Genomic DNA, 12,421 nt, shown 5'->3' with positions numbered 1-12,421 from the left:
CTTCTCTCTGTGGTTCTTTTTCCTATAGAGCGGACAAAGAATCTCAGCTGCTGAACTCTCTATAGCCCCAGAAACTCTTCTCGATTCCTATATTTGCTTCTTGAAACAGAAACACCAAAGTAAAGATTCCTCTCCCAGCTCCACCTTTGCATGGATGGAGAAACATGGAGACACTCGACAATTAGCGCTTTCCTGCTGGTCCAATGAAAAAAACATTTTAAATGAACCTTATTTTCCCAGTATGTTTAATGGCCTGTATCTGTATCCCCCCGCACAAACCATATCCCCCTGGTGCAAAGTCCCCACTATAATTGTTTTTAATTATAAAGTGCTGTGCTGCAGCTGTCCTTCGCTTGCCTTAGCTACAGTATATTGCTGTTCAGGGGAACGGCTACCAGAAGATGAGGGGTAGTAGTTTTGGCAGCCATTGTTATGATTCAATGGGGAGCCACAGTTGAAGGCCTGATAAAGCAGAGGCTTGTTGGATCCATCTTTACAACAGCTTGGGGTGTTACGTAAGAGGTGATGTAGCCGGGGCTGGTGGAGGAAGAAGAAATGATAAATCCCAATGACGAATATAACGAGCAAGCAATAAGTGACTTCTACTCATAATGATAGCGCTAAGTTATAATTAGTTCTGTCCCTCTATTTTTTTATGTTCATTATTAGAACAGTGAGCAGGATTATATCGGTTATAGTATTTTATGGGTTTCATTTGTACCTTTTATGTCATTTTGTCTGATCTGTGTCTTATCTACTGTTTGCTGGCCCAGATTCTAGCCCAGTTTTAGCTACACTTTTTCTGCTGAACTCAAAGAAACAGTGAGCCGGGACAGCCAAAAGCTCCAAATTTAGCTCTGTTCAGTCTGGACCAGCATGAGGAAAAACCCCAATTAACAGGTGAGTGGACTCAGATAACGTGAAATTGGGACAGGTGGAGTATGTTAGAGTATGCTGCCTGGGCTCCAGAGGGCTATTTGGAGGAAGGAAAACTACGCCAGGATGCTTTCACTGTCTCATCTCTCTGTTCCGAATTCCTCTCTCACAAAAGGCCACTGCAGTCATTCACACAACATACTAATAACAGAGATAAATAAGGAGAGGTGAAGAAAAATGAGAAGGAGGCACAGGGAAGTGAGAGATGGTGTGGGAGAAAATGGAAAGGTGGTAGAGAGAAAAAGAGGCCAAGAAATGAAGCATTATAGGAGGAAAAAGGGGAGAGGAGATGGACAAATGACAGATGAGGACATAGCGACAGAGAAGACACCATACACAGGCTCTGGTAATGGATGCCATTTTAATGAAGTACTCCTTATCTCCATTGCTCTTTTCCCCCTCTTATCTTTCTTTTCTTTCTATCCCCTCCCCTTTTTTTCTGTCGCTTCCAGTCTCTGTCTCTTTCTTTCCTCTAACACTAGAGAGCCATGGGGATAGGATAACTCATTACTAATTCATTGTTTCTCCCCACATATGTATTTACGTGGCCTTGAATGCTGGTTCATTCTGTATCCTACAACAAAGCGTAGAAAAAAAACCCACATCTTTGATCTGTATGATTAAGCTGCAACCAAACTCTGGGTTATGGAAGAATCTCTCGCCTGTCTTATGTATTCTGCCACTCAGTAGGTTTTAGAGCACACTTCCAACCCCATCGAGCAAAGATCAGCTATGTTTTCTTATACGTCTGTCAAAGTAATTTTAAGTGAACTTTTGAAAAGCTGAGAAGAAATTCAGTGTTAATGAAACGTGGGGTAAAATAAATAGATCTCATGAATGAAAAATGAAGCTACATGCTGTATGTCTGAACGCAAAACAAAAAAAGTCTTCACGCTGTGTAATTTATTTCATGTGCTATGACCTTTTAAGGGGAATAAATGCAATATTGTGGGGATGTTGTTGACATTTGCTTTTTATGTTTACCCTCTCTAAAATAAAACAATAGTTTGTATAAAAATTTTTGGAAACGTATTTTCCTAACAGCACAAAGACTTGCTAAACTTATCATTAAACAATTGTTTATATGATATCTTGCAAAAATGCACATGCACAGCCTACAGTGGTTGGTATGATGTCTAGCAAATTAGCACCCCACAAATGACGTCACATACAAAACATATAGTTACGTACTTTATGGATGAGCTAATACTCCATTATTTGTATTTTTTCAACAAACTGAAAAATCTGTTTGATAGAAGTTGGTAGGGCTTAAACTTGAAATGGGTGGGACCAAACCCAAAGATGTTTGTTTTAATCCGATATTAGTTATTTATTAGAAAACTTTTTATTTTATTAGAAAACATATGTAGCATATGACTGAACACAAAGCCACAGAGGTCTTTACGACACATATTTTATGTCATGTGCTACAATGTTTTAAGTGGAAATAAAGCAATATTGTGGAGATTTCATTGAAATTTGCTGTCTTCGTTCACCCTGTCTATAAAAAAATAATAATTTGCATAAAAATGGTTGGAAATAATCATATTTTCTTAATAGCATGTGGAGCTGTTCAACGTATCATACGACATCTTGTGAAAATGCCCATAGGCTAACAGTGGTGATGATGCCTAGCCTCACAAATGACATCACATACTTAACATAAAGTTACATAAAGTTATATGTTTTAGGGATTTAGGGATGGTAGTACCCCCCAACCTCCATCCTTACACAGACTTAAGGTCCCTAGGTCTTCTTCCTCTTCACTCTAGTTAGCGAATCGGTTACGTCAATGCAGCCTTCCCGATTGTGTGGGATATACAAGAATTACTGGCTCATTATTACGTGTGTTACAGGCCATACAAATTGTGTTGTATTACTTATGTAGGTAAAGGTACGCACAGTACATGAGAACAGCCTGAGCTGTTATTCTCAACCACAAAACAGCTCACTTTACAGAAAAAAGTGGGTGCATCTAAGTGAGTGCATTCAAATATATATGCAATGCTTTGTGAACAACCATCTCATCCTGGCCTGAGCTGTGATTTCATGAAGATTTCATTAGTTTAATTCCTCCCTCACTGTGTTGTAACATGTTGCTTGTAAACACCAAACTCATTGGTAGAATTTGATTCATTGTTCTAATCAGGGTTTGTATTTTTGCTGTTTCTCTACAGTTTGGCTCCGGTGTTTATTGTCCCACCGCAACAATACAAGTAAAAAAATAACACATTTACGGTGTGTGTGTTTGTTTGAAAGAGATGTCTCTATGTGTTAGTGTAGTAACACATGCTGAAGGTCTTTCATTACCTCTGCCAGTGAATTTGGTTGGTGCATGTGTTCTCCCATCTCTGTCTTTCTCTGTCTGCAAAAATATTTCAAAAAGTTACAAATGAATTTGGCTGAAATTTGGTGAACAGATCCCTGGCCCACAGATCAGTTGATAAAATTTTGGCAGTGACCTCAATCTGGGATTCCTGCCATTGTTAATGTTTTGCAGCTTTAACTGTCATATTATTTTATGTAATACTGGGAAATGAAAAGTACCAAAAAACAGTTTTTCTTACAAATTCACTATAAAATAGCCTACAGCCTCCTATTACAACACAGTAATACAATGACTAATGATTCTATCGAGCAAGGTCAAGCTAAACATTTAAGCAACTGTGTTAGTGTGATTGCTGTTTAGTCATGAGGACACTGTACAGGGTTTACTAACTAAGTTGTACGGCAATAAGTTTTGGATCTTCTGCTAATTGTCTGTTGTTATGATGTTAGCAATTTGCCACTTAGTCCTGCAATTACCCTAATTACTGTTAGAATAAAAAAAGTGTTGCAATAACTAGCAAAAAAATTATCCAGCAACAAATTACGCATCGGCAGCCACAACTGTTACCTTCTCCTGGCTAAATCAATATCATCTCACTAATCTTAGCATCTCTTTGCTAGTGGTGTGGGTTACCCCATCCTGCATTAAGTTGGGTATAGACAGTAACCCTCATATCACTTGTATTCGATGGCCCAAAATGTATGGTTTTTCAGCCCGTACTCATTCCAAAGTCATCAAAAACCGGTGCTTTTTCAGTGCAAGATGCAATGCCAAAAGCAACCTCTTGCGGCAGTATGATACACCACCGGCTGCGGTTAGTTTGTTATCTTTGCAAATTTTTCCCAGGATTTCCACCACTTGCATGTGCATTGCAGTACACTGCCAGTAATTAAGCAATAAACTTAACCGCCCATGCTTCTGTGGCCCAATCCTAACTATGTGCTTTTGTTGTCATACCAGCGTTGGTAGTGGTGTCCTGAAACATCAACAGCAAATGCAGGAGGATATGTGGTGTAATACATAGATGTGAAAGTCCCCTGACAAAGTGTCGATATGCGACGACTTGAGATAAGATTGTGCTGGGTTATGGGATTTTCTGGTCCAGCTGCTGATCTTGTGTTGGCATTGGAGAACTTGTGTGCCGGTGGTGGCGAGGCGGGTGCTGCATTGAACGCCATGGTTTCAGTTGGGGAGCATGTCTAGAAAATTAGACCACTGCAGGACCCGATACAAGGTCAAGTTATTAGTGGTGCTTCTTCAAAGATAAACAGATGAGTGAGTAAGTCCTCCTGCCTGCTGTGTTTTTTGTTACATCTGCAGCATATTCCAGAAATGTCCCCATGTGTGCCCTGCCTCCTGTAGTCCAGCTACAGCTAACTGGTGTTTTCATTTGCATATGTCTTAGATCATAAGTTGAGTCTCTGAGATGACACTGCAAAATTTCCTTTCGGCAAAATGCGCTTGCATACCATTTTAATGAATTACACTTCCAGACAACTGTGGTGGGATTTCTCGTCTAGCATGGTCTTATTGGGGAATTATTGTGTCAATTTACAATTCTAAATACACACATGCAAATGTCTGAACTGCTTGCATTTATTATGTTTGTGCAAGTCATTTGCAACATCCCTCCAAACTAACGATACTATGGTAAATTATGTCATAACAAGCAAATGTCATGAAAAGTATAAGTAAAGGTTGTCAGCTCTTTGCATAATGTACTGTAATAGTATGTCGAGATAGATAGAAAGCATGTTGGGGGTTCAGCAGAGGACAGAGGGCTCAGCTGGAGGAGACGGAGCAGATGAGATGGGAGCGTGTGAGAGCAGGAAGGCAGAAGATGAGCAAGGAGGGCAGGACATGAGATACCTCTGGCACCAAACTCAGTTAAGGGAAAAACAAACATATGCCGTGTGTGCAGTTTATCCTCAAGCTCATGTTTATGTAACAAAGGTGGTGATGTGTGAGGAAATAAGCAAGGTTTTGATTGGATTTTTTTAAACTCTTGGCACTGATGGCTCCACCGTCTAACCACTACTTTAGTGTGACTTTTCTGTTTTTTCAGCTTGGCCAATGTTTGCCAAGTTTTTGTCAAAAGCAGCATTATCTCCAAGCCTCTAGGGCACATGAGGATCATTACTTGCCACCAAGTATGGCGGCAGGGAGCAAACACAGCGTTACATTACACAGAGGGTTCGAAAAGTCATATTGATGGATCTATGCACCTCTTTATCTCCTACAACCACCATCTGTAACCTATCCTGGCTGCTGTGATGGAAAATCTCTGTGGTTGGTGGGTGCAGACTGCAGCCTGGGACTCTGTTCCCTGTGCCTCAGCGAGTCTCAGTGGGAAAGATTCACATTCAACCACGGAGGAATCGGAGGGTGTTTACTACATCCACTGGTAATAGCTATTATGGCACACCATTACATTATAATGGGATATTGATGTCCGCATTGCACCAGCATTTACGCAAACTTGGCATCAGGTTTTCTATCAATGAAATCATAAATCGATAAAAAAAATGACTCTTATTCGCTACACTTTTTCAGTCCAGAACCGACCAATATTATCAATAAGCAATATTCAAGTTTTTTCTTAAAGTTCAAGTTCTTTGTGTTTTAAATAGTACATTTCCTTCATCCTCTCTGTTCAGACTGCAGTGAGTCAACTCAGAGAAAGATGTGGGCTGATCGATACCACCAATGTTACTGTAAACATGAGCATCACTCATCTCTTCCATCCTCATTCTTTCTTCTGTTTTTTTCCATCACAAAGGCATTACTTGAAACCTACTCATATTGGATCGGTGTTCTAATAACTACAATCTTCACCCTCCATGAACTGTTTGATAATCAATACGATTGATGTTGAGAGGCTGGTGGAAGCAGTCAAAACCCACTCTTCCATTTAATTGAGTTCAAAGTGAACATTTATAGATTTCAGGCACACATAGCTCTTTGATTATGTGATTTTGTCAGCGAATTTCCTGTTTACTGCATAAATCCACCCTGCCGGTAAATTAAAACTATGAAAAACTGAAATGGATGTCAGCAGAATAACTTATTGTTGATGTTCAACTTGTTCAACAGCAAAACCAAGCAGAAGCTGGAGAGTGAATACCTCCACTAAAGCTCCATCTCTTCAACATGTGTTATTCTAATAGTGGATACATGTTACAAAATGATCTGCTGAAAGTACCAACCTAATCACCAGAACAAACGCTGGCATTGTATATCTCTGCAAACCAAAACTATTGCTTGTTGTGGCACTACCCCTGCAGAAAATGCAGCAATGTCTCTGCTAAGAAAAAGACAAACAAAAAAACATGCTTTTTCGTGACACAATCTCTGTGACGGGTCACTGAAAAATACCCACATTTGGTGGCAAAGAATCTGCTGAAATTGCAGTGATGACAATGCTACACAGCTTGGCAGGTGTTTTTCCTAGGTGTCACGCTATCAACCATTCCCTCTCCATCCTGTTAAAAATGCTTTTTATCTGCATTTTGATCTGCAGAAAATACTGACTCAATTGGCATAATTAAATGTTGATTGTAAGTTTCTGCAAACCACGGATACATTGCATTTGCATATTATTATTATGTGGGGAATACATGTAAAATCTATGTTTCAGCAATGCAGTGATTAATATAAGGTTAAGAACAAAACTCATTATGATGATAGTTAGGTTATGATTAGGAAAAGACTATGTTTTGGCTTAAAATACCTGGGTTTTGTGGCAGAATCCTGGCTGGAAACGCAGCAATGTCTCTGTAAAAAAAAAAACAACACTTTTTGCAGCACCTTCTGATGGAAACACAGCAACCGGTCACTCAAAAACACCCACGTTTGGTGGCTAAAAAGCAGCTGAAAATGAGGCTATGAATCACTAAAAAACAACTGGTTTTGTTATCACGATCAGCTCTGATCTCCTTGTTAAGGTCATGTGTTTCCTTTATTTAATTTTATTCGTCATTTAAGTATTTCCTGTTTTCTTTCTTTTTCATCACATCTCTCACGTTTCAGCCAAATTCACTATAATACATCTATGGTTTCAGGTCACTTCACTTCCCTTGTGTCTTCCCCGGGCCAGCTATTAGAAGGGTGTGTGTGCGTTGCTGGGGGGGGGGGGGGGGGTGCAATGAGTACAAAAAAGTGCTCATCAAAAAAAGAAAGAAAAACAATACCCCCAGTGCACAAAAACATTAAATACAGTGTATAAATTACTACATTTCACAGTTTTGGGCTATGATTTAAAACAAAAATACCTTTAAAACTTAGTTGTGAGTTTTTAATACAAAATACAACATCTTAAAGTTAACTGTCCCTCCCCTAAGCCCAATCAAAAACTATTACTCCCTCCCTTCGGTTTCAAAAAAGTATTTGAAATGCTTCACCTGTTTGGCACCACTCTCTCCTCTCTCATAAATGATGAATAGTCCCTAATGCCTCACTCTCCCTCGCCAAAATTTAGCACAACTTTGGAGTGTTATTGCGCCCCCTCCCCAACAATATAACATGACACATGTCTAAGGTCATCTAGTTTAATGAGATGTCTGTATCTTCACTGTAGTCTTAAAACTGAGCCTGCTACACAAGGTTGTGTTTGCTAAAGTTAGTCTGCCAAACTCCTCACCTGCAGCTCCACCTGTCACACCTACTGCGTCTTCACACTTTTTTTCCAGACAGTTGGCCCCTGTCTCTCTTCTCCTTCCATTTTCTTGTTATCTCTGGACCCTGGCTTTTTTTGGGGGGCCCCTGATGTTTGGAGAGGTATTTTGACTCTGCAGTTCTCTTCACATCTTTACATTGGCACGACGTATTTGAACAATGCTGTCAGATGGACTGCACCATTTCACAGTAAGTGCAGGGGTGGAGTATCAGATCACAAGTTTAAATGTGTTAATGCGTTTATATATATAATATATATATATATATATATATATATATATATATATATATATATATATATATGAATATATAGGCCTATATATACACACACACACTTTGGCCTTGGGGCAGGGTCATCCCCCCCCCCCCCCGTTGCCATGGGTCTGGATCGTCTGCTTCGCCTTAGTTAGTCTCACCTGTCCCTCACTGGTCCTGCTGTCTACTCACCTGATCTCACTTCCCCAATTAGTGTCTCCTTACTTAAAGTTGCCCAGTTCCTTTGTTCTTTGTCAGTTCAGCTTCTTTTTTGGTTTGGGGTTCTGTTATCCTGTGCCTGCTTGATTTTGAGACTGTAGATTTTTTTTTAAAATAAATCGTCAGATTCATCCAGCTGCCTCTTGTTATCTGCAGTTGGGTCCAGGCCTGCTAGCTGCTGTCCAAGACCTTGACAGTTGTTTGTTGGTCACAAACACTGCTCTCTTGCTTAAAGGCGTCTTGACAAGGTGTCACACAATGTTCCATCCACCTCACCTTGTGCTGACAAAGTCAGCCCATTTGCTATGTCACTTTAGAAAACAAGGATATGATACATATAAATGTACAAATGTGATGTATTTGTGCTCTACAGACACATACAATGCCAACATTGGCATTGACCCTTTAGGGGACTGGGCTGAAAATAAACATAGTGATAACCAATGATGATACATGTTCAAGATTTTTCCCATTCAAGAAAATGCAGTGGTACAAAATAAGCAGAAAAATGTTCTTGGTTCTACACCTGGATCGCGCACAAAAAGAAATAAAATCTCTAACTTATGGCTTACAGTGACTTTTCCCCAAAATGTAATTAAAATCTTTTCCCCCCAGATATCCTGCTAAAATGAGACCAGCACACAAACCAAACAAATGTGACTAAATCATAAAAGCAGGTCAAAAGCAACCAGATTTCAACTGTGACTCAAATGTTTGCTCAGCATTTCATACATTACATAAAACTACAATCTCATAAAATTGTTATATCTAAGTTATTATTTTACTGCAAGATGACTTACATATCGGCCCTTCTGTCCATTTATATTTTATCCTACAAATGTTTCTGACTAGTGAGTGCACATCAGAGGTCAGCCAGCTGAAAATCTCCAAAAATGAATCCTTTTACTTTTTAAAAGGTAGCAGGCTTAATGGTGCAGATGAAGGTTATAACCTCAGCCTCCATCCTCACAAAAAAAGCAAGTTGGCAACTACAAAACGTAAAGCTCATACGCACACACACCTGAACACACACGTACAGTATATCACCGAAACCACCTTTGTTTGATCATGCGCAGTGTGTGTTGGCTTGCCAGTTATCTGGCTTGTCCAGTGGAATAGATGATTTTTTGTTCTGTTTCAGGGTTTTTTTCACCATGAACAGTACAATACACAATGAAAAGGCAAAATGATTTGAAAGTCCTTTAGGCTGCAGCCTTTCCACAAACTGTAAATGAGGTCTCGAGAGATGAGTTCAAACATAAAATACTGCAGCCTACAGGTTGGCTTAAAGGACACTGGCTTAGATAGATAGATAGATAGATAGATAGATAGACAGATGTGCATGATAATAATGAGTATTAGAGACATGGAGGCAGATAATTGTACAGTTATCGCACAGATAGATCTGGTTGAGACCATCATGTGACAGTGCATGTTGTGAAGCTGACAGCTCAGCAGACAGGTGTGAACTGCGAGAGAAATGTTGTCTGATAGAAGGTTCTTCGCACCCCGTTGTTACATAAAATCACAGCAAGCAATACAGGGCTCAAGTCTCATAAGTCAAATGACACAAAAATGTGATGGACCACTTTTTTTCCCCACTTTTATTAATTTTTCATCTTGCCTGTCCCCCTTTTGTCATCCCCAGACTCTTTTCCTCGGCCACTTTGTTCGCGTTCTTAGTTCAGCAACCTCTTTTAGTCTCTCTCTGGGGTGCAGTAGTGTAGTAGCCTATACTAGATTTTCTGTGATGTTTTCTCTTCTCTGCTGCTCTCCTCGTTTATCAGATTGCACAAGCTCATATAAAGCAAGTTAATGAGGCCAGTAGGGGGTGGACTCTGCTTTCATAGCAAAAAAACTGAAATAGGATATACATTCTGTTGTGGCTAAGCAGTTAATCACTTTTAATGTGTTTATATGAAATGATTCAAACTGTAAATGTGCCTCTGCTCCATTCTGTCAGCAAATCACACCATATATTAACATTTGAGCTTAATGTGCCATAAGTTATTTTAATAACAGCCTTCAGTCAACACTGGTCTGCAGTCAATATGCTGACCCAGTATGGAGAAAGTAAAGTGGCTGATGCTTCTGGACTTTTTTTTAATGCATAATTAACAAGTGGATAACTGGAAAATCTATGATGCAGTTTCACGGAATCAGTGAAAGGAGAAGGTGTGAGGAGCAAAATGTGAACGCCTTGCTTTGACTCCAGAGAGGACTCATTTCCTTCCAAACTACCAGACACAGTCAATAACTCTGTTGGGGGAACTTCTTAGTAGGGCAAAATGGCTACAGTAAGTGCAGCAGTAATTGTGAAAGTACTCACTTTGATGGGGAGCTGAGGTTTCAGATGTTAAACCTGCCCTCATTAACGCATCTTTTTTTTTACTGTAATGCAGCGCAGAAAGCCTGGCCATTATAGAAATGGATAAAAACAGCAAAGTACAGTAAGTACCTCTGATGGCAGGTGCAGCCACACAATCATTCGTCAACACTCAAGAACTCAACAAGTCTCCACATTTCGCACACTGCATCTCGTTTAACTTTATATTGGCACGATGAGCTGCCAGACACTTTTTAACCTGCTTTCCCTGTTGGGAGATTTTCACTGCAGCTGTTTTACGCGCGGTGGCCGCAGAGCGCGCATCATTACCAGCACAAAAACATCGCTTTTTATCTCTTCATCGGCTGCTTTCTATCGATTAAATCGTGGTGTTGAAGCGAAATTAATTCACCACGCTTTGAGTTCATGCCTTACCTTGAGTTGTCGCGGCTTGGAGAAGTGTGGGTGCGTGTGTTTGCAGCCCCCCCTATCCAAAATGGAAAGTCTGGTCCTACTTGGTAGCTGTAGACTCGAAGGAGAAAGAAAAAAAAATACACTAATAAGGTTTCTTTGTTGGTGTGCAAAGAGCGTCAGAGAGGTGAAGTAACCGCAGCTCCTTCTCTGGCACGACTGTCTGTTCTTCGGTGAGAATTAGTTTGCTTGTTTCTGACTGCCGCCCTCCCTCCCACTCACTCTCACTCACTCACTGTCTCCCACCAGGAGAAATAAATAATCTTTCATCTCTCTCTCTCTCTCTCTCTCTCTCTCTCTCTCTGTGTGTGTGTGTGTGTCTCTCTCTCTCTCTTTGTCTCCCTCTCTGTCTCTGTGCCTAGCAGGTGGGCATATTTGAATAATGTGAGATCATTATTAAAGGCTGCTGGAGGCCCAAATGTGTGTGCCCCCCCCCCCTTACCAAACCCTGCATCTTATTTGTGGTTTAATGGTTTAACAACACTGTGTGCATCCCTCAGAAGAGTTTCTCTCCGGCTGTCCGGTGTGTGCAGGCAGCCAGCGGATTGGGAGTGGTCGGGATTAAAGCATAGGATTATACCTCAACATTCATCATTTCATCTCCTACACTGGATGGTGGACAATGACATCAGTGTTTGGCAGAGGCAGACAAACCGAGACAGATTTATGTGGGATGGAGAAAAATCGGAGAGAAAAAGAAGAAGAAATGAGAGAACTATAGGGAGAGGAAACCTTTCACCTCTTAGACTGATCCACCTGAATCTAATGCTTCATGTAAAAATCCTTCAGACTACTAGCAGGGTGTGCAGGGCAGAAAGGGTCACCGGGGCAAGATATTTCCTGGCTGAATGTGTGTGCTTGTGAATATGCAATGTGTCTGTGTGTGTGTGTTTTTTTTTGTGTGTGTGTAGTGGATGCATCCACACAGCCAAGTTGGTGTATGTGTGCCTGCTGACAGATGGCTATTTTATACAAATGTATTTTCAGCAAATGGAAGCTGCAGAAAACTCAAGGTATCTTGTGAATGTCTGTGGGAAAAGACTGTAAGCACCTGGACAAAAAGGCATATCCACAAGTGTGTGTGCTTGTGTGTGTGTGTGTGTGTGTGTGTGCATGTGCATGTGCATGCATTTGTGCATGTGTGTGTGTGTGTGTGTGTGCGTGAGATTTGGTAGAAGGCTGCTAGAATAAGAACGATATCGTTGCCTCTG

At 40.5% G+C, this 12,421-nt stretch overlaps 1 protein-coding gene across 1 annotated transcript in view; it reads right to left on the bottom strand.

The window, feature by feature from the left end:
• Positions 1-11,409, bottom strand: part of camkvl (CaM kinase-like vesicle-associated, like) — a 49,545-nt gene extending 38,136 nt beyond the window's left edge. The window contains exon 1 of the mRNA XM_042492427.1: positions 11,175-11,409. The gene's annotated coding sequence lies outside the window, so the exon portion shown is untranslated. The remainder of the gene's footprint in view (positions 1-11,174) is intronic.
• Positions 11,410-12,421: the final 1,012 nt, after the last annotated feature.

This window comes from Plectropomus leopardus, chromosome 8 (assembly GCF_008729295.1).
Source record: "Plectropomus leopardus isolate mb chromosome 8, YSFRI_Pleo_2.0, whole genome shotgun sequence".
NCBI classification, from domain to species: domain Eukaryota; kingdom Metazoa; phylum Chordata; class Actinopteri; order Perciformes; family Serranidae; genus Plectropomus; species Plectropomus leopardus.
This window is presented reverse-complemented; position numbering and strand designations above follow the sequence as displayed.